The sequence below is a fragment of the Orcinus orca genome, chromosome 17, assembly GCF_937001465.1.
Source record: "Orcinus orca chromosome 17, mOrcOrc1.1, whole genome shotgun sequence".
Taxonomy (NCBI): domain Eukaryota; kingdom Metazoa; phylum Chordata; class Mammalia; order Artiodactyla; family Delphinidae; genus Orcinus; species Orcinus orca.
In genome coordinates, this window is record NC_064575.1 from 54,066,865 (window position 1) to 54,089,915 (window position 23,051).

General features: G+C 42.5%; 1 protein-coding gene across 2 annotated transcripts in view; it reads left to right on the forward strand.

The window, feature by feature from the left end:
• BAALC (BAALC binder of MAP3K1 and KLF4) overlaps positions 1 to 23,051 on the forward strand; it is an 88,968-nt gene that overhangs the window by 9,006 nt on the left and 56,911 nt on the right. The gene's annotated exons all lie outside the window — the stretch shown is intronic.

Consider the following 23,051-nt stretch of genomic DNA (forward strand, 5'->3'; position numbering starts at 1 on the left):
CAGCAGCTACAGAAGACTAATAAACATTTATTTATGAGCACAGACACTGAACATTTGGAAATAATAAGAGAGAGGATTTCTGTGGTCACTACCTCACACTTCCTTCAGAGATTGGGTCTCTTTCCTTGTCATTTATATTCAAATAGCATTTATTGAGCATCTACTATAGGTGAGAATTTTTCTCTTGGGATGTTACCTTACATAACTCTCTAAAATAACCTCAGAAATCATTGCTATCACCATCTACCAGATGAGGAAACGAGGTTCAGTGAGATTAAGAGGTTGAGCGGTTTAAACACAACACTGTAAATCAACGACGGTAAAATTTTAAAAATAACAGTACTAATAATAAAAGAGATTGAGCGGGGGGGTCACCCATCCAGGAAGTGGAAGCACCCAGCTCAGAATCCAGTCCTCTAGTTTCTAAATGCAGGGCAGTACTAACGACTAAGCACAAATTTAGGGCCCTCCTCCACCCCATCTGGTTTGGCTTTTTTGAAAATATGAGCCACTTGGAGTGGGAGCCTCCTGCCAGCATTCTCAAGGATGAGGACAGGAGTCTTTGAAGAGACACGTGCAGCTCTGTGACACTAATGCCACCCCCTGCCTGTGCTGAGTGTCCCCAAGCAGGGCTGCCGGGGCTGCTCAGAAAATCACCTGCATCCCACTCACCTGATGGGCTCGTTAAAGATGGAATAGTCTTTGGGCAGAATAAGATTATTTTCTGGTTTCAATGAAATGGGTGCTCCTCAAGAAAATCTAGAAAGTGCAGAGAAGCACACAGAAGGAAATAACGCCTCTGTAACATTTAGGTTTTGTCCTTAAGGTCCTGCATCTAGGTGTATGTGGTGCACATTGTATCTTCTGTAGGGTTTATGTAAAGTTTGAGGGGGCATGGGAAAAATATCCCTCAAATTGCTTGGAAGCTCAAAGGCCAAGAAAAATAACTTTTTTGTTTCTTTGTGTTGAGGAAAATATTTAGAGGTCGTGGCAGCCAAAGTCTAGTTTGAATGGGGGAAGAGCAGGGGCCAAAGACCGTGGATCAGCGAAGGGATTTTTCTCCCTGTTTTCTTTCAGTACTAAGCAAACGTAGTTGAATTCAGGTAAGTTATATACTAGACTAATGCGTAGTGTGAGTCCACTGTGTGTAACCCCTCCACCTCCCCCTTTCACCTCCCTTCCATCCCCCACAATTGGCTCGGGCTGAGGATGCTGTTTTATATTCTGCCTAGCTGTTTGCTGGGCTTTAGAGTTGCATTATGGGTGTAGAAACATGGTGTGTGTGTGTGTGTGTGTGTGTATGTGTACCAGCTCTCTGTCTGAGTCACAAATGCCCATGAGGTCGTGCAGGTTGGCTGCCCAGCGTTGGGGTTGCTACAACCCCATACACTGCAGCTCTGGGTCTCTGTGTCAGACAGAATAGATATGGAGTGTCTGCCTACATCTTGCCACGTGGCTTCTGTGTAATGAAGCAAAGCCAGAAGCCTGAGTAGATTTTCCTTAATCTAGCTCTATCTGCTGTACGAATAGTGCCAATTTTTCCCAGATTCCAGGATTAGGTTGTCCATTAGTCCTTACTTCGGGTAATGTTGTGAGTCTTGGTCTTTTTCTGTCTTCATAGGCATTTTAATGGGCATTTGGGCAAGGCTGAGTCAGAGGCTCCTAGCTAGATGCCCTTCAGCCTGGAAGTCCAACCCAGAGCTGCTAGACCTTTTCCTCCAAGCCACTGCACCCACAGCTGTCAAACAGCCACACCTACGGGAGGGACCACTCAGCCAGATCTGATCTCTCTGTTTACAATCTCCTTCTCATGTGACCATGTCCTAACTTTTCTCTTCATCATCATCATCATCATCATCATCATCATCATCATCATCATCATCATCATCATCATCATCAACTTCCTTGTTATTTTGCTTGGAGATAGTATAGTTCAGTGGTTAAGGAATTAGACTTTAACAGCAGACATTTACCAGCTGTGTGACCTTGAGCAAGTTTCTTAGCTTCTCTGGGTTTCAGTTTCCACACTGTAAGATGGGAGTCATTGCAGAATTCACGTACTCACAAATATGAAGGGCATAGTGTTTCTTTCTTCTTTTTATACAAAAGGATTTATTAAAAAAACAGTAAGACCCTACTATATCATGACACTGTCGCACTGGGCTTTTAACACAAGACTTGCTCTACAATACTGGGGAGGGCGGGGCATAAAACACAAATTGATTCTGAAGCATAGCAATTAAGAAATACAGCAATGAAAGCAAATTTCTTTCCATGAGAACTCAGAATTAAACTCCAGAGGGACCCAACGTCATACTTCCAGTTCAGGGACTTGATACAAAAAATTTAGTTTGAACTGCTATCAGCAGGTGGCAGGGGCCACCTTTAAGTGAATCTTCAATTTGGAAAATACTGCTTCACCACCTGTTGGGGCTAAGTTGCAAATGGAACAATTTAGTATGGTTTGCAGCTGTTTTGATGACCACCTCACCTGGATACTTTCCCATAACCACTGTGCTGGTCCCCACCTCTTGCGCGAGCTCTTCCTGCAAATCCTCCTCTGGATCCCCACTGTTGCTGTCGCTGATGATGTTCCTTCGATATAGCTACTTATATCTCACATTTACTAAGACCAGCATTGCGGTATTTCTTTTCCATTATCTTCTTCACTGGTTCCTCTTCCTTAAAGGTAATAAAGCAGAATAAGGGCATAGAGTTTCAGTGCTGCCCATCCTGGCACCCAGGATCCCCCGCCTCTTCAATCTCGTCCTGGACTCATCTCGCCAGTCACAAACCCGGGGTCACCCCTCCTCTGTTTCTGAGTTGCTTGGCGTTGCTGTTGAAAGTCATGAGTGTTAGCCATTGCATCCAGTAGTGATTCATGCCTAGAACCTCAGTGTCCTTACCAGTTCTTGGCAGTTCTGTTAGTTCCTTATTAATGTGCTGTTTTAGTCCCCATGTAATACTCCCAATGATATTATTCTGTTCTTGCCCTCTGAATGCTAAAAAAATGGAAGACTTTCTGTGAATTCTCCCATCTCTTCCTCCAATCACCTATTGTATATCCTTCTTGCCACCTCAGCATTTTTAAACATCGTTAGCCATCCTCTCTCCTCAGATCTGCCTGTTTGGATTCTAGGCCCACTGATGAGGTTGTTCCTTGTTGTAACAATAGATGAGGCCATCACAGGTGGTTCCATATTTTTTCTGCACTTACCAAAGGTCTGGAGATTGGTAGCCACGCTGCTCAAGGCCGCTATCAAGGACCCAGGCTCTTTGAGCTTATTGTTTTGCCATCCTTGTTGTGTGGATTTCATCCTCATAGTTGCAAGTTGCTGTGGCATCTTATTTTAGATAGGAAGAAGGGGGAAGGGTAGAAAGAAGCATTCCACCTAAGTTTTCTTTTTAATCTGTAAAACAATAGCTTTCCCAGAATCCAGTAAACTTTGCTTGCATGTCACACTGGCCAGAACCGTGTTACATGGCTATCACAGGCCTCAAGAGCCTAGGAAATCAAGACTTTTAGCTGCGCTCATGACCCCCTAAAAGTAATGGGTCCTTTTGCAAAGAAAAAACGGGGAGAACAGATATTGGGTAGGCTGCAGGCAGGTGCATGTACCTTTCATCCGAAGACCATGTCAGAGGAGAGAAGAGTAGCAGGAGTCAGGGGAAAGGAGAAAAGGAAGTAGAGAGGGGAGAGGCATAGGTCTGCCAGAAACCAAGACAACATAATTACTAGTATTAAGATTTTGCTGTAATAATAATATATAATAATAATAATTGTGTGTTTTCAGCTTTCCCATGTGTCAAGCGAATTCATAAAGGTGAATATTTGCTGAAAAAGTTACATGTGCCAATATTGAACTAATCTCAGAAATACTGCAGTAATAGCCCAAACTGAAATCTTTTAAAATGGTCTTTCGACATCAGACTCTGTGCTGTGTACACGCGACACGTGGTGGACATTTCCTTGTTTTCTGCTTCATTTTCTTTCAAAGTTAATGCCAGCCAGAAACTGATGTGCCAGCTGATCCTCTGTGGTACCTATTTCCAATTAGTGGGAACATTTGTGCAGGTTCACTGTGCAGGGTCGCTCTGATGCCCGGGCTGGGGGCTTCTGCTGGAGAAGCAGCAGACAGCTAATTGTCTAATTTAAAGAGTTACAGTATTTCCTGTGAAAGTTTTAAAAAAATCACCCTGCTATTGTCTCTAGGTCTGGTGGACTTTAGGGCACAGGGAAACCAAAAGGATTTGTAGAAAATAGCAGGGCTGTTTGGGAAACTCGTTGCCATAACAACAGGGCACAGCACAGCAGCAGTTACAAGGGAGGTGGCGATGGCCAGCGCCCTTCACAGGAGGGACGATTCAGGTTTAAACACCTCCATAAACAACAGTTGTGTTTGACGATGAGGCGTCCATAAATTATTACGTCCAAGAGTCACTTTTCAAGGACTGTCTTCATAGCAGCCAGGTTCAGATTTGCTTGCTGGGGAGATAAGTGATGTGTGTGCCAACGCTAAGGAACATAGCCACTGCTTCGTGAGCGTGGCTTCTGTTAACTGAGTGCCCAGCACGTGCCAGGACTTGCGTATTCAGTATCTAATTCTGTTACCCCCATTTTACAGATTGGGGGAAGTCAGGGAGGTGAGGTACCTTGCCCATGGGCTGCACATCAGGTTCTCTTGGGGAACCTAAAATAAAGCCTGCACCCCAAACCTGGGGCTTCAGATATGGTAGAGGGGTGGGGCCAGAACTCCTGCGTCTTTAACAGCTTCTTTAGGTCAACACTGAGAGGCATTCCCTCTGTCTGTGGTGGAGCCAAGATTCTGCATTTCTAACAAGCTCTCAAGTGATGCTTGGACCTCTCTTAGAGAAGGGAGGTCCTAGATCAGAGCCTGGCAAACCTTTTCTGTAAAGGCCTGGATGGTAAATATTTCAGGCTACGTGGGCCACTGACCGACCTCTGTTGCAACTACTCAACTTTGCTGTTTTTAGCACCAAAGCAGCCATAGGAAGAGATACATAAATGAGTGGCTGTTTGTTTTTTTGATATTGAGCTGCATGAGTTGCTTGTATGTTTTGGAGATTAATTCTTTGTCAGTTGCTTCATTTGCAAATACTTTCTCCCATTCTGAGGGTTGTCTTTTTGTCTTGTTTATGGTTTCCTTTGCTGTGCAAATGCTTTGAAGTTTCATTAGGTCCTATTTGCTTATTTTTGTTTTGATTTCCATTTCTCTAGGAGATGGGTCAAAAAGGATCTTGCTGTGATTTATGTCATAGAGTGTTCTGCCTATGTTTTCCTCTAAGAGTTTGATGGTGTCTGGCCTTACGTTTAGGTCTTTAATCCATTTTGAGTTTATTTTTGTGTATGGTGTTAGGGAGTGTTCTAATTTCATTCTTTTACATGTAGCTGTCCAGTTTTCCCAGCACCACTTATTGAATAGGCTGTCTTTTCTCCACTGTATGTTCTTGCCTCCTTTATCAAAGATAAGGTGACCATATGTGCGTGGGTTTATCCCTGGGCTTTCTATCCTGTTCCATTGATCTATATTTCTGTTTTTGTGCCAATACCATACTGTCTTGATTACTGTAGCTTTGCAGTATAGTCTGAAGTCAGGGAGCCTGATTCCTCCAGCTCCGTTTTTTGTTCTCAAGATTGCTTTGGCTCTTCAGGGTCTTTTATGTTACCATACAAGTTGTGAAATTTTTTGTTCTAGTTCTGTGAAAAATGCCATTGGTAGTTTGATAGGGATTGCATTGAATCTGTAGATTGCTTTGGGTAGTAGAGTCATTTTCACAATGTTGATTCTTCCAATCCAAGAACATGGTATATCTCTCCATCTATTTGTATCATCTTTAATTTCTTTCATCAGTGTCTTATAATTTTCTGCATACAGGTCTTTTGTCTCCTTAGGTAGGTTTATTCCTAGATATTTTATTCTTTTTGTTGCAGTGGTAAATGGGAGTGTTTTCTTAATTTCACTTTCAGAATTTTCATCATTAGTGTATACGAATACAAGAGATTTCTGTGCGTTAATTTTGTATCCTGCTACTTTACCAAATTCATTGATTAGCTCTAGTAGTTTTCTGGTAGCATCTTTAGGATTCTCTATGTATAGTATCATGTCATCTGCAAACAGTGACAGCTTTACGTCTTCTTTTCCAATTTGGATTCCTTTTATTTCTATTCTTCTCTGATTGCTGTGGCTAAAACTTCCAAAACTATGTTGAATAAGAGTGGTGAGAGTGGGCAACCTTGTCTTGTTCCTGATCTTAGTGGAAATGCATTCAGTTTTTCACCATTGAGGACAATGTTGGCTGTGGGTTTGTCATATATGGCCTTTATTATGTTGAGGAAAGTTCCCTCTATGCCTACTTTCTGCAGGGTTTTTAATCATAAATCGGTGTTGAATTTTGTCAAAAGCTTTCTCCACGTCTATTGAGGTGATCATATGGTTTTTCTCCTTCAGTTTGTTAATATGGTGTATCACGTTGATTGATTTGCATATATTGAAGAATCCTTGCATTCCTGGGATAAACCCTACTTGATCATAGTGTATGATGCTTTTAATGTGCTGTTGGATTCTGTTTGCTAGTATTTTGTTGAGGATTTTTGCATCTATGTTCATCAGTGATATTGGCCTGTAGTTTTCTCTCTTTGTGACATCTTTGTCTGGTTTTGGTATCAGAGTGATGGTGGTCTCGTAGAATGAGTTTGGGAGTGTTCCTCCCTCTGCTATATTTTGGAAGAGTTTGAGAAGGCTAGGTGTTAGCTCTTCTCTAAATGTTTCATAGAATTCGCCTGTGAAGCCATCTGGTCCTGGGCTTTTGTTTGTTGGAAGATTTTTTTTTTTTTTTTTGCAGTACGCGGGCCTCTCACTGTTGTGGTCTCTCCCGTTGCGGAGCAGAGGCTCTGGATGCGCAGGCTCAGTGGCCATGGCTTACGGGCCTAGCCACTCTGCGGCACGTGGGATCTTCCCGGACCGGGGCACAAAGCCACGTCCCCTGCATTGGCAGGTGGACTCTCAACCACTGTGCCACCAGGGAAGCCCTGTTGGAAGATTTTTAATCACAGTTTCAATTTCAGTGCTTGTAATTGGTCTGTTTATATTTTCTATTTCTTCCTGGTTCAGTCTTGGAAGGTTATGCTTTTCTAAGAATTTGTCCATTTCTTCCAGGTCGCCCATTTTATTGGCATATAGGTGCTTGTAGTAATCCCTCATGATTCTTTGTATTTCTGCAGTGTCACTTGTTACTTCTCCTTTTTCATTTCTAACTCTGTTGATTTGAGTCTTCTCCCTTTTTTTCTTGATGAGTCTGGCTAGTGGTTTATCAGTTTTTTACCTTCTCAAAGAACCAGCTTTTAGTTTTATTGATCTTTGCTATTGTCTTCTTCATTTCTTTTTCAGTTATTTCTGATCTGATCTTTATGATTTCTTTCCTTCTGCTAACTCTGGTGTATTTTTTTTTTTTTTGTTCTTCCTTCTCTAATTGCTTTAGGTGTAAAGTTAGGTTGTTTATTTGAGATGTTTCTTGAGGTAGGATTGTATTGCTATAAACTTCCCTCTTAGAACTGCTTTTGCTGTGTCCCATAGGTTTTGGGCCATTGTGTTTTCATTGTCATTTGTCTCTAGGTATATTTTGATTTCCTCTTTGATTTCTTCAGTGATCTCTTGGTTATTTAATAGTGTATTGTTTAGCCTCCATGTGTTTGTAGTTTTTAGAGATTTTTTCCTGTAATTGATATCTAGTCTCATAGCATTGTGGTCGGAAAAGATACCTGATATGATTTAAAGTTTCTTAAATTTACCAGGGCTTGATTTGTGACCCAAGGTATGATCTGTCCTGGAGAATGTTCCATGAGCACTTGAGAAGAAAGTGTATTCTGTTGTGTTTAGATGGGATGACCTATAAATATCAATTAGTCCATCTTATTTAATGTATCATTTAAAGCTTGTGTTTCTTATTCATTTTCATTCTGGATGATCTGTCCATTGGTAAAAGTGGGGGTGTTAAAGTCCCCTACTATTATTGTGTTACTGTCGATTTCCCCTTTCATGGCTGTTAGCATTTGCCTTATGTTTTGAGGTGCTCCTATGTTGGGTGCATAAATATTTACAAGTGTTACATCTTCTTCTTGGATTGATCCCTTGAACATTATGTAGTGTCCTTCTTTGTCTCTTGTAACAGTCTTTATTTTAAAGCCTATTTTGTCTGATATGAGTATTGCTTCTCCAGCTTTCTTTTGGTTTCCATTTGCATGGAATATCTTTTTCCATCCCCTCACTTTCAGTCTGTATGTGTCCCTAGGTCTGAAGTGGGTCTCTTGTAGACAGCATATATATGGGTCTTCTTTTTGTATCCATTCAGCCAGTCTGTGTCTTTTGGTTGGAGCATTTAATCCATTTACGTTTAAGGTAATTATCTGTATATATCTTCCTATTACCATTTTCTTAATTGTTTTGGATTTGTTTTTGTAGGTCCTTTCCTTCTCTTGTGTTTCCTGCCTAGAGAAATTCCTTTAGCATTTGTTGTAAAGCTGGTTTGGTGGTGCTGAATTCTCTTAACTTTTGCTTGTCTGTAAAGGTTTTAATTTCTCTATTGAATCTGAATGAGATCCTTACTGGGTAAAGTAATCTTGGTTGTAGGTTCTTCCCTTTCATCACTTTAAATATGTCGCGCCACTCCCTTCTGGCTTGTAGAGTTTCTGGTGAAAGATCAGCTGTTAACCCTTTGGGGATTCCCTTGTATGTTATTTGTTGCTTTTCCCTTGCTGCTTTTGGTATTTTTTCTTTGTTTTTAATTTTTGATAGTTCGATTAATATGTGTCTTAATGTGTTTCTCCTTGGATTTATCCTGTATGGGACTCTCTGCGCTTCCTGGACTTGATTGACTATTTCCTTTCCCGTGTTAGGGAAGTTTTCACCTATAATCTCTTCAAATATTTTCTCAGACCCTTTCTTTTTCTCTTCTTCTTCTGGAACCCCTATAATTCGAATGTTGGTGTGTTTAATGTTGTCCCAGAGGTCTCTGAGACTGTCCTCAATTCTTTTCATTCTTTTTTCTTTATTCTGCTCTGCAGTAGTTATTTCTACTATTTTACCTTCCAGGTCACTTACCCATTCTTCTGCCTCAGTTACTCTGCTATTGATTCCCCCTAGAGAATTTTTAATTTCATTTATCGTGTTGTTCATCATTGTTTGTTTGCTCTTTAGTTCTTCTAGGTCCTTGTTAAACGTTTCTTGTATTTTTCTCCATTCTGTTTCCAAGATTTTGGATCATCTTTGCTATCATTACTCTGAATTCTTTCAGGTGGACTGCCTGTTTCCTCTTCATTTGTTTGGTCTGGTGGGTTTTTACCTTGCTCCGTCATCTGCTGCATATCTCTCTGTCTTCCCATTTTTCTTAACTTACTGTGTTTGGGGTCTCCTTTTCACAGACTGCAGGTTTGTAGTTCCCTTTGTTTTTGGTGTCTGCTTGTGTAGGCTTCCTGGTGGAGGGGACTGGTGCCTGTGTTCTGGTGGGTGGGGCTGGATCTTGTCCTTCTAGTGGACAGGGCTGTGTCCGGTGGTGTGTTTTGGGGTGTCTGTGAACTTACTATGATTTTAGGCAGCCTCTCTGCTAACAGGTGGGGTTGTGTTCATGTCTTGCTAGTTGTTTGGCGTGGAGCTTCCAGCACTGAAGCTTGGTGGCTGTTGGGTGAAGCTGGGTCTTAGTGTTGAGACGGAGATCTCTGGAAGAGCTCTCGCTGATTGATGTTGCCTGGGGCTGGGAGGTCTCTGGTGGTCCAGTGTCCTGAACTCAGCTCTCCCACCTCAGAGGCTCAGGCCTGACACCAACCAGAGCACCAAGACCCTGTCAGTCACATGGCTCAGAAGAAAAGGGAGAAAAAAAAAATTTATAAAATAAAATAATTAAAATAAAAAAATTATTAAAATAAAAAATGTAAAAGAAAAAGAGAGCAACTAAACCAATAAACAAATCCACCAGTGATAACAAGCACTAAAAACTATACTAAGATAAACATAAAAATCAGAAACAAGTCAGTCGCAGACAACAAACCCCAAGTTCACAGTTGCTCCCAAAGTCCACCGCCTCGATTTTGGGATGATTCGTTGTCTATTCAGGTATTCCACAGATGCAGGGTACATCAAGTTGATTGTGGGCATTTAATCCACTGTTCCTAATGCTGCACAGAGAGATTTCCCTTTCTCTTCTTTGTTCGCACAGCTCCTGGGGTTCCGTTTTGGTTTTGGCCCCGCCTCTGCGTGTAGGTTGCCCTCAGGCTTCTGTTCTCGCCCAGACAGGACAGGGTGAAAGCAGCGGCTGACTAGGGGGCTGTGGCTCATTTAGGCTGGGGGGAGGGAGGGGTATGGAATGTGGGGGGAGCCTGCGGTGGCAGAGGCCAGTGTGATGGTGCAACAACCTTAGGTGCGCCATGTGTTCTGTTGGGGGAGTTGTCCCTGGATCATGGGACCCTGGCAGTGGCGGGCTTCACAGGCTCCCAGGATGGGGGCAGGGGGGGCAGTGTGTGGATAACTGACCTGTGCTTGCACACAGGATTCTTGGTGGCTGCAGCAGCAGTGTTAGCGTTTCATGCCCGTCTCTGGTGTCCGAGCTGATAGCCATGGCTCGCGCCCATCTCTGGAGCTCGTTTAGGCGGTGCTCTGCCTTCTGTGGGCAGACAGGGAAGGAATTCCCTCTCCTCGAGCACCCTGAAGTAATGGTCTCTTGCCTCTTAGGCAGGTCCAGAGCTTTTCCCGTACTCCCTCCTGGCTAGCTGTGGCGCACTAGTCCCCTTCAGGCTGTGTTCACGCAGCCAACCCCACTCCTCTCCCTGGGATCTGACCTCTGAAACCTGAGCCTCAGCTCCCAGCCCCCACCTGCCCTGGCAGGTGAGCAGACAAGCCTCTCAGACTGGTGAGTGCTGGTTGGCACCGATCCTCTGTGCGGGAATCTCTCCACTTTGCCCTCTGCACCCCTGTTGTTGTGCTCTCCTCTGTGGCTCCAAAGCTTCCCCCCTTCCCCCCCTGCCAACCTCCGCCAGTAAAGGGGCTTCCTAGTGTGTGGAAACTTTTCCTCCTTTACAGCTCCCTCTCAGAGGTGCAGGTCCCGTCCCTATTCTTTTGTCTCTGTTTTTTCTTTTTCTTTTGCCCTACCCAGGTACGTGGGGATTTTCTTTCCTTTTGGGTAGTCTGAGATCTTCTGCCAGTGTTTAGTAGGTGTTCTGTAGGAGTTGTTCCACATGTAGATGTATTTTTGATGTATTTGTGGGGAGGAAGGTGATCTCCACGTCTTACTCCTCTGCCATGTATTTGATGAGTTTCAATTAATTGCACTTATTATTATTTGTGTGTGCCTAAACTGTTCCATTTTTGACTAATGGGAGCCCCTTGGTTTGATTCCTTTTTACACAACTCCAGTAGTCTTTGATAGTCCTTGTTTTCTGGTATGATGTTTTTTCTAGATTTATATTGTATTTTTCCTGTGCTAGACTTGGAATTAACCATTTCTCTAAGGAGTCCTGGTTCCTTTAATTGAAATATGATATTTAGAGACTACAGCCTGGGCACCTGGGGTGCTCATTGCTATTGGGTTGGTTGTTGTTTATAGACCTTTTCAGAGGACAGAGCTAGGAGTTATTTTCTTTTTTAAAAAGATGATATATTTGTATTGATATTATCAATTCAAAATGTTCAATTGTAGGGCTTTTCTTATTTAATTATTATCTTTTGCGGTACGCGGGCATCTCACTGCTGTGGCCCCTCCTGCCGCGGAGCACAGGCCCCGGACGTGCAGGCTCAGCAGCCATGGCTCACGGGCCCAGCTGCTCTGCAGCATGTGGGATCTTCCCGGACTGGGGCACGAACCCATGTCCCCTGCATCGGCAGGCAGACTCTCAACCACTGCACCACCAGGGAAGCCCTTTCTTATTTTTTTTATTTTTGTATTTGTCCTTTTTTTTTAGGTGCTGAAAATCTTGGTTCCTAACAACATTAGAAGTACTTATTTACTTTTTATATATCTAACAATATGTTACTGAAAATATTTTTAGATTTTTATGGGATTTTGTCCTTAAGGTGTAGTACAATAGAAATATACAGTTAGATTGCTGTGTTTTACAGTAACTTGAAATAATTTCTTGCTGTATCGTTAAGCTATCAACTTGCCATAGAGATAGGTTATTTGTTTCATTTTGTGGCCAAATTGTTGCTTTTTAAAACTTCAGTTTAATTTTGTTTTATATTTAGGTAAAAAATTTACATGGGTCCAATGACAAATCTACAAAACAAGCTACATTTAAGAAGTCTAACTTTTATTTCTGCCCCATCTACTCTGTTCCCTTTGTCCTCCTCTAGTTTTGGTTATCTTTTCATATATTTATACAATATATGCATACACACACACACACACACACACACACACAACACATACACATACATTCACATGCTCCCTTTTAAAGATAAAAAATAGCATACTATACCCTCTGTTTTTTCTGTATGTTGGCCTTTTCACTTAGTATATTCCAGAGATCACTTCAGAGCAGTATATAGATAAATTTCTCATTTCTTTTCATAACTACATATTGCTCAATTGTGTGGATATGTCATAGTTCATCGGGGTTGTTTCTAGACTTTTGTCCATGTGTTTTCTCACTTTTGCCAGTGTATCTTTAGGTAGATTCTTAAAAGTGGGATGACTAGGCCAAAGGCTGAATGCAAACAGGTACTGCCAGATTCCCCTCCACAGCACTTGTACTATGTTGCATTCCCATCAGCAGTGTCTGAGAGTGCCTGTTGTCCCATAGCCTTGCCAACGGAGTATATTGTCCAATTTAGGGGTTTTTTGTCACTTTAATGGGTAATAAATTGTCACTTAGTTTTAATGTGCATCACTGTGAGTGAGGTCACTGTCTTTTCATATGATTATGGGCAAATTGCCTTTTTCCTAGGTGTATACAGTCTGTTTACATCTCTAGGCCTCTTCTTTTGACCATATTCAGTAGTTGGGAATCTTCATCCTTTGAGGATGACTGAGATATTTCGAAGAGCAAAAAGTCCCTAAAGTTATTTGGTGAATGAAATTGTTGGGTTTTTGCTCTCAGGTGGAGCAGCTGGGGCTGGCTGGGCATCTTTCCTTATGAGTACAGTCCCAGGGCTTCTCCATATGGTCTTTCTGCATGAGCTAGTTTAGGCTTCCTCACAGCATGGTGACCTCGGAGCAGTCAGACTGTTTACATAACTACTCCGAGCTCCAGCACATGTCCCAGCTGAAAAGGCAGAAGCTGTATTACCTCTCGTGACCTAGCCTTGGAAGTCACGCGGTGTCATTTCTCCTGCCTTCAGTTGCTTACAAGTGAGTCACAAACCTGCCCAGACTCAAAGGGAGGGAATTAGACACCATCCCTTGATGAAAGAACAGCAGGGTTCTAGAAGAGCATGGCAGTGTTAAGAACTGTTAAGGGTCTGAGATTTTACCTGACAAGTTGGCCTGTGACAGTGTCTTGGAAGCTGTTTAAGACATGAGACTCCTGGGTCAGAAACAAAGGACTTGATCACTATGGCGCAGCAAGCCTCGTGCGAGTTAGCGTTTTCATCAGTTCCCTTTTTCCCCAAGTCTCACAGGGGTGACGCAGATGGGTCCAGGTTCCTGCAGCCACAGTAGATGGCGTTACAGGAGATTTCTGTGCCTACGAATCCACTGAAGCTCTTCTCCCAAAGAGCGATATTGTAGATGCAGAGTCAGCGCTCATTGCCCTTGGCTTCTCTGCAGCTTTCAGCACTGTCTTGATCTGGCTAATCTCCTCTGCCCACACCCTCCTCCCCACTTTGGAAATCAACCTTCTCCCTGAGTTTTCCACCCCCGCCACTGGTGAGTTTCCCTTCTACCTCTGATTGCATCTTCTCTGCCTCATTCTCCTTTTCGGGCTCCTCTTTCCTGGTTTCCCTTCACCCCCCTCCCATAGGTATGTGACTCTTCATGCCCTGTCCTGGCTCCCTTTCCTCATTCAGCATGCTCACTGCTGGGGAATCATCACATTTCCAACTGCTCGAGTGCCTTAGCTCAGGGCCTCCTTAATGCTCACCTTTGAACAGCCTCCCGTCGACCTTCCTGCATGTGGGGCATCCTGATGGTGAGGCAGGCATCCCCCTCCTCTCTCGTTGCCCCATACTTGTCTCTCCCTTAACCACAGGCTCAGCTGAAGTTTTTAGATTTCTCAGCCAGTGAACAGCCTTCTTTTCTCCCTTCCTTCCTTCCTTTCCACGAATATTCTTCAGCACCCACTGTGGGCGGTAGGAGGCACTGTTTTAGATATTGTAGCAGTGAACGAGGCAGACAAGGCTCTGCTTTTGGAGCTTACATTCAGGTTGGGTGTAATGGTGATGGGCAGAGAAGTAAATCACCAAAGTAATTTCAGATATTGGTAAGCACCATGAAAAAAACCAAGGTAATGAAATAGATGGAGCTTGGGATAGGGTGAAGGCTAACAGATTGTGTGGTCGGGGTAGGCCTCTTTGAGGAAGTGGTATGTGAGTTAAACTGTGAGTGAAAAGCAGGGCTGGCCTTGTGAACATTAGGGGCCAGCGTGCTCCTGGACAGCCACCAGCAAGTGCAAAGGCCCTGAGGCTGGAATGAGCTTGATGTGATGGAGGCACAGAATGAGGCCACAGTGATTGGAGGGAACTGAGAGAGGGGGATAGTAGGAGAGGATATGTGTAGGGATGGAATATGTAGTAGCACCTTGTGGGTGACGGGCAGGAGTGTGGACTTCGTTCCTGGGGCAGTGGGAAGCAGGGCTGGGATTACCCCCATGGAGTGTCTGAGCCTCTTGTTTACTTCTGACCTTTCCTTTCTTCAGTCATTCCTCACACTCCTGCCAGGATCTTTCTGGAGCATGGATGTGATCCTGTCACTCAGACCCCCAAATGTTTCACGAGCCCTGTTTCCCACTGGACAAATGATGAAAATTTTCAGCATGGCCTTCTAGGCCCTTGGGCCTCTGGCTTGAACGTTCTATCCCTACCAGCTCCACACTCTTGACCCTCACCGCTTCCTAGGTCTGCCCTTTCCTTTCTTCTTTATGTCTTTAGTCTTGCTCGCTCAGATGGAACATTTTACCTTCACATTTGCTCATCGCACAAATCTAACTCCAAAGCCACACTCTCTGCAAAACCTCCTAACCGCCCTAGGTTCTCCCCAGGTAGAACCAATCTCTGTTTCCCTACTTCCCTATTTTTCTTCTGATCATTATTTCCACTGCTCTCTGGTCAGCCTTGGGTGCATGTGCACAGGTCCATCCTTCTGCAGGAATGAGGGCTTCCTGGGGACAGAAATTTTGTCCTGCTCATTGTCTGAGATATAGGAGCTCCATTAATGTTTTCTGAGATTGACAAGATAGGCAAACACCAGTTTGTTATTCTCTCTTGCATTTGAAGAAGATGTTGGGCTGTTGCTTGGCTGTAACACAGTGGGGTTTCGGGCACGGCTCTACGGGCGTTTAGCTGTGTGGTTGCACGGTCACATAACTGTGTGCTGCAGTGACCTCATGACTGCTTTGCTACATGACCACATAACTGCATGATCACATGGCTGTGCAGTTATTTAGCTGCATGAGTATATGGAAGCATAGCTAGCCGGCCACAATTTGGACAGCTGCATGGCTGGCCAGCCACTTTGCCATATGGCTGTGTGGCTGCATGGCCATGTGGTTCCATTGCTTTGACAGAAAAACTTCCCTTTGCTTTTCTATGAATTGCATCAAGATTTCTACCAACATTCTGAGGTTGGTTGGGTTTTCCATAGGGAAGCCATTGGCATTTGGGGTGGGGCTGCTGCATGCAGTCATAACCATTAAGCATCCCTTGACCCTGCCACCAAATTGCAGTCTGGTTCTCATCATCAAGACAACCCAAAACGTCCCCATGCCTTTCCACACTCCCCATCTCCGCACCTGTTAAGACCGCTAGATCATGAGGACAGGGGAGTAAGGTGAAGGAAAAGTTACAAAGAAATTGTACTCATCAGAAAAAGCTTAGAGCTGAAAGGGATCCACGTAATCAAAGCACAAGTCCTGAAGTCTTTATGAGATAATCAAGACCTGCGAGCTTAAGGGCCTTGCCTGAAGTCCCACAGCTTGTCAGCCACAGGACCCAAACTAGAAAGCATTTTTAAAATCTGTGATCTGTAAAATAGGGATTTACTTTTTTTTGTTTTGGCTGTGCTGTGTGGCTTGCGGGATCTAGTTCCCCAACCAGGGATCGAACCCGGGCTCCCATCAGTGGACGCACAGAGTCCTAACCGCTGGTCTGCCAGGGAAGTCCCTACTTGTTTTTATATAACAAATACTTGTGTATTTTACTTACTTTGGGCCAGATACTGTTCTAACCACATAACAAAACTCACTGAATATTTGTAGCAACTCTATGAGGTCAGATTACACCCACTTTGCAGACGAGGCCACACAGCACTTACTTTCTTTATGTCACTTTAAAAAAATAATACAACGCACCCCCAGAATGTCGTGGGGAGGATCGAGTGGTGTAATATATGTCAAAGACTCAGCCCTCAGTAGTGCTCAGTAAACGCCAGCCATCGTTCATGACGGCTGTGACTTTGTCCCCCTGTGCTCCTCCCCGTGCCCTTCCCTCCTCTAGGTTATACAATTTCAGCTTCAGAGGTGCTAGATCTAACTGTTGTCCGAGTAGGGCCGCCATTGTTTTTTCCCTGAAACGACACACATTGTGGGTACAGGACACAGATATATCTTGGGAGAGGAGGTCATCTTTTCACAAGTGCCTTTAGGGACCCAGAATTTAAACTTCTGCCACTCCGTGTCATGCTTGGTTCTTAGAATCCACTTGCTTCTGTAATTACAGAAGCACTTGTTTCCACCAGTCTCTGCTCCTGAAACGCTCAGGGCTACCCCGTGGTTGTTTTTGTTCAGAGAGTGAGAGAACAAGAGGCGAGGGAGGCAGATAAAAAAGGAGGTAGAAACTACATATTCATCACTGAAGAGAGAGCCCTGCTTTCCCAGACTGCTTTTTTCAGGCCTCAGGAATACTTTCTTTGTTGCCAGGGACCTCCTTGAATCAGGGCTTGAAATGAAGATGTTGTCGCAGGGGAGCACCTGAAAACAGATTCCATGTTTTGGAATATGGGCAGGATACTTGGCAAGCAGGTTCTCCCATAGCCAGCAGGTTGGGGAGAGGGAGCTAGTGATTTATTGTTATCCAGAAAGATCCAATTTTAGTTTTTAAATCTCCAGAGTGGTTTATTCAGATAAATATATTTGAATGTGTCTCTGGTTTGTTGAATTTGTTCAAACCCAATGAACACATTAACCATTAATGAGGTGCTTGGGCATCTTTGAAAGCCTGGTAATAATCCTCTTAAGAGAAAATCATATCTATTTAATCTCTTCCTCTGTGTGTAATGCTGAATACAGCATCTAAAGTGGATTTATACTCCACAATGCCCAAAGTGACTTAGCTTACTACAGTCACAGATACATTAGGATGCTTACATCCAAATGGACTCTGAAAATACATGTCTTACAGGTTAATTCGAATGGTTGGTTCATAAGACAAATTGAGAATCTAGTTCTGGATGAAATGTAATCCTTTTGCCCTTATGAATCCCTTGACTCCACAGTTACGCCTCAAATGATGTCATGAATATTTATTTATTTTGTTACCTAAGTTTTAATTTTCTTTGGTGCAGGTTTTGCTATTGGGATGATATAGAAATAGACATTACTGAAGGGCTTGAGACTAAGGCGAACCAAATATTGACATCCTCCTAGTCATCGAAGTGTCCCTACTTTTTACCCTAAAAAATGAATGAATTAATTTATTCAGCAGTTATTTAGGCAGCCCTGACAAAGTGCAAGACATGGTCCTAAGCACTCAGGATAGATCTATGAAGAGCCCTTGTGGAGTTTACAGTCAGAGCAACTCTGTCCAATAGAACTTCCTGTGATGATGGAAGGTTCTATGTCTGCATTGTCCAATACATTAGCGACAGCTATGGGTCTTTTGGAATGGGGCTAGTGCAGCTGAATTTTTTATATTCTTTAATGTCAATTTAAATTTACATAGCTCATTGCAGCTAGTGGCTGTTGTATTGGAAAACACAGGTAGAAGAAGAGGTAGATTAACTGATTCACACAGCTAATGAATTACAATCATTATAAGTGCTACAGGAGAAGCCAGGTACTATGGGAAAATAAAACTCAGAAATGTAACCTAATCTAAGGGTCGGCTAAGACTCCTCTGAGATATCGATGTTTGTGTTAAAAACTGAAGAGGGGGCTTCCCTGGTGGGGCAGTGGTTGAGAGTCTGCCTGCTAGTGCAGGGGACACGGGTTCGAGCCCTGGTCTGGGAGAATGCCACATGCCGCGGAGCAACTGGGCCCGTGGGCCACAACTACTGAGCCTGCGCGTCTGGAGCCTGTGCTCTGCAACAGGAGAGGCCGCGATAGTGAGGGGCCCGCACACCGCGATGAAGAGTGGCCCCCGCTTGCCACAACTGGAGAAAGCCCTCGCACAGAAACGAAGACCCAACACAGCAAAAATTAATTAATTAATTAATAAACTCCTACCCCCAACATATTCTTTAAAAACAAAAACACATACACCCTTTAAAAAAAAACAAAAACAAAAACTGAAGAGGGCTTGGGATTCACCAGGTTTGGGTTGACATGGGAACATTTTTAGCGAAAGGAACAGCACGTGCAAAGGCCTGGGGCAGGCCTCCAGCCAGTGCAGCGCAGTTGGAGCATCTTCAGAGCAGTGAGTGAGAGGAGTAGGCAGGGCTGGATCACACAGAACCCTGTCCACCGTAATAAGGATCTGAGATGTTACCCGAACAGCAGTGAGAAGCCTTGGAATTGTTATGACCAGGAGAGTAACTTGATCCAATTACGTTTTAAAATTTTAAAAATATTTTTCAGTTATCCATGCGCATACTTCAGAGTCAATCATTTCTGTAAGGCTTGTTATGAAAATCAACAACCCCCTGTTACAACTTCCTAGTTTTTCAATTCCCAAGGGGACATTATTTTCACCTCTTTCAACTGATTCTCTTGGTATTTACTTGTCTCTAAATAATATGCAGATCTTGTCTTGATGTTTCAGTTTAAGGCCTGATCTGTTAATTATCCACATGGAAGGTGAGGATTTCTCTCTTTCACCCCCACCTGCACCACTCCCAATATAGTTGTACATAGTTTGGTTAGATCAGTGTTCACTGTTTCTACTGGTACATTTTGTTAACACTGTTTACAGCTGAACCATGTAATATACTGTGATTACTTTTCCTTTCACAGAATTTTTTTTTTTTTGCTGCACTAAGAATTTTTTTTTTTTTTTGATTTGAACTCATCACTAATTCACATTAAACTGTCCTCCGGTTGTGCAAATCTCCTTTCCACATGTTCAAGCACATTAGGAATTCTTTCAGTTTTTTTCTTTTTGAAGAAATTGCCCTTGGAGCTTTCTGACCTGCTGCAGTCCTGGGCTAGCTGCTCTCTAGGCGAGTGGCACAGCTCTTGGTTCAGAATCTGCCTTCACCATTAATCTGAGGATCCCCTTGGCCTCTCTTTTGTGTTGAATTCCTGGATCCTGTGTCTTCTTTCTTGGTTGGTTCTTTTATTTTGGCCCAAAACATCTTCAAGTACCTTCCTATGTGAGAGGTAACTTTTTGTTTTTTAATTAATTGATTTATTTTTATTGAAGTATAGTTGATTTACAGGGAGGTAATGTTTTTTGAGACCTTGCATTTCAAACATCTCTTTATGCCTTCTCTATTTAATTGATAGCTTGGCTGGATATAAAAGTCTAGGATGGAAATCACATTCCTTAGGTTCCGAAGTTGCTGTTGAGAAATCTGATGTCATTCTGATTTGTGATCATTTGTATGAAATTTGGCGTCCTCCCCCATCCCTACACTCCCCACCCTGCCCACATCCCCCTGCATACTCTTTCCTCCCTCCTGCAAGACTTTTTTAAAAATCTGGAACCTAAGAGCTTTCAATTATGGAAACATTTTCTCAAGTTATTTTTTCTCGTAGACTGGTCCTCTATTTTTCTTATCTTTTCATTCCTAGTTTACATCTCTTTGGGGTTTTTCTGTTTTGTTTTATTTTTCCATTGGGTTTTTAAAATTTCTTATACAATTTTTAAAGGATACAGTCATTTACAGTCACTACAAAATATTGAGTAAATTACCCATGTTGCACAATACATCCTTGCAGCCTATCTTACATCCAATAGTTTGTACCTCCCATTCCCCCAACCTGATATTCCACCCCCAGTGGTAACCACTAGTTTGTACTCTATATCTGTGAGTCTGTTTCTTTTTTGTTATATTTACTAGCTAGTTGTAATTTTTAGGTTCCACATATAAGTGATATCATACAACATTTGTCTTTCTCTGTCTGACTTATTTCACTCAGCATGATGCCCTCCAAGTCTATTCCTGTTGCTGCAAATGGCAAAATTTCATTCTTTTTTATGGCTGAGTAGCATTCCATTGTATATATATATACCACAGCTTCTTTATCCATTCATCTGTCGATGGACACTTAGGTTGCTTCCATGTCTTAGCTATTGTAAATAGTGCTGCTATGAAAGTTGGGGTGCATGTATCTTTTTGAATTAGTGTTTTTGCTTTTTTCAGATATATACCCAGGAGTGGAATTGCTGGGTCATATGGTAGTCCTATTTTTAGTTTTTTGAGAAACCTCCATACAGTTCTCCACAGTGGCTGCACCAACTGACATTCCCACCAACAGTGTACGGTGGTTTCCTTTTCCCCAGATCGTTGCCAACATTTGTCATTTGTGTTATGTTTGATGATAGGCATTCTGACAGGTGTAGAAGAGATATCTCATTGTGGTTTTAATTTATATTTCCCTGATGATTAATGATGCTGAGAATCTTTTCATATGCCTGTTTGCCATCACATTTCCTCTTTGGAAAAATGTCCATTCAGGTCTTCTGCCCATTTTTAACCGGGTGTTTTTTATATTGAGCTGTATGAGCTGTTTGTATATTTTGGGAAGTAATCCCTCTCAGTCATATCATATGCAAAAATTTTCTCCCCTTTAGTAGGCTGTCTTTTCTTTTTGTCAGTGGTTTCCTTTGCTGTGCAAAAGCGTTTAAGTTTAATTAGGTCCCGTTTGTTTACTTTTGCTTTTATTTCCTTTACTTTAGGAGACGGACCCCAAAAAATATTGCTGCGATTTATGTCAAAGAATGTTCTGCCTATGTTTTTCTCTAGGAGTTTTATAGTATCCGGTCTTACATTTAGGTCTTTAATCCATTTTGAGTCTATTTTGTTTATGGTGTTAGAGGACAAAAACAGACGCATAGATCAATGGAACAGGATAGGAAGCCCAGAAATAAACCCACGCACTTATGGTCAATTAATCTCTGACAAAGGAGGCAAGAATATACAATGGAGAAAAGACAGTCTCTTCAATAAGTGGTGCTGGGAAAACTGGACAGCTACATGTAAAAGAATGAAATTATTATAGAACATTCCCTAACACCATATACAAAAACAGTCTCAAAATGGATTAAAGACCTAAATATAAGACCAGAAACCATAAAACTCCTAGAGAAAAACATAGGCAGAACACTGACATAAATCATAGCAATATTTTTCTGGATCTGTCTCCTAAAGCAAAGGAAATAAAAGCAAAATAAACAAATGGGACCTAGTTAACCTTAAAAGCTTTTGCAAAGCAAAGGAAATCATCGACAGAATGAAAAGACAACCTATTGAATGGGAGAAAATATTTGCAAATGATATGACCCATAAGGGGTTAATATCCAAAATATATAAACAGCTTACACAATTCAACATCAAAAAACCAAAATCCTCAACTGAAAAATTAGAAGATTCTCTTTGGTTTTTTGCTCTACTTTTTGGGAGACTTCCTCATCGTTATCTTCCTACTTTTCTGTGGAATTTTCATTTTTCCTACCTTACTTTTAATTTCTAAAACCTCTCGGTTTTCTGAATGTTCCTTTTTTGTCGCATCCATTCTCATTTTTTACATGCAGTAGCTTTTTGGTGATGATTTTAATTAGGTTGTTTCCCCTACAGTCTTCGTTTCTTCCCGTTTATTTTTCCCTTGTTTGTTTCTCTGCCTGTGGTTCATTTGGAAGTTTTCAGCCCTTGGCTGTTTGCTCATATATAAGGAGAGACCACTAAGATTTTGGAAGCTCCATGCACAAAGTTGGGGCTTGAAGTCTGTCCTTTTCACTGTGGAGTATCTGGCTGGGTCATTCCACTGAGGAACTCTTGATGTTTGTATTTTTAGGCCTTTTTGAAAGGAGGGGATGATCAGATTCCACTGGGCAGATTCTCCCATTTTCCTGCATGGAGGGTATCTGCCTGTTTGAGTTGGGGAAGAAGTCTGGTGTCTCATGTGCCCTATTTTCAGTTTAATGGCCCTGACCACCATTGTTCTAAGTGATCCTCAGTCCAGAAATTTTCACCAGAAAATAACACTACAACCTCCTTCAGGGTGGAGGAGGGTCAGTCATTCAGATCTACTATGTTGGGGAGAGCACCTGGGGTTCTAACTGCTTCTTAACCTGATTTCCCACAAATTCCTTCTCTCCCACTTCCAAAAGTCTCCATTGTCTCTAATTCCTGTCTCTAATTGAAGGATATGAACCATGTTCATGCTTCTCAGCTTTCCCATCTTCTGCTTAGGATTCATCTTTCTTAGACGGCTAAGCCAGTAACCACATGCTCATGTCCTTTCCAGCTTCCAAAATTTTGTTGTTCTCTCCTCTTCTCTTCGGCCTTGTGGGTTTATTCCATTAAAAAAATCCCTTACATTTGTTTTAGTGGGACTTGGGAGTAGAATAGAGCTAACTGCAATTGCAATTATAAAATTTTCCATTTAAAAATTGGAGTTCAATGAGCCTGCTTAAAAAAAAAATAAAACCTTGGTTATAGTAGAGAAGAGGGATTTGATGGTTCTGGCGGTTTTGTATTGGATGAGGTAGTGGATAGAATTGTGTCTCCCGGAA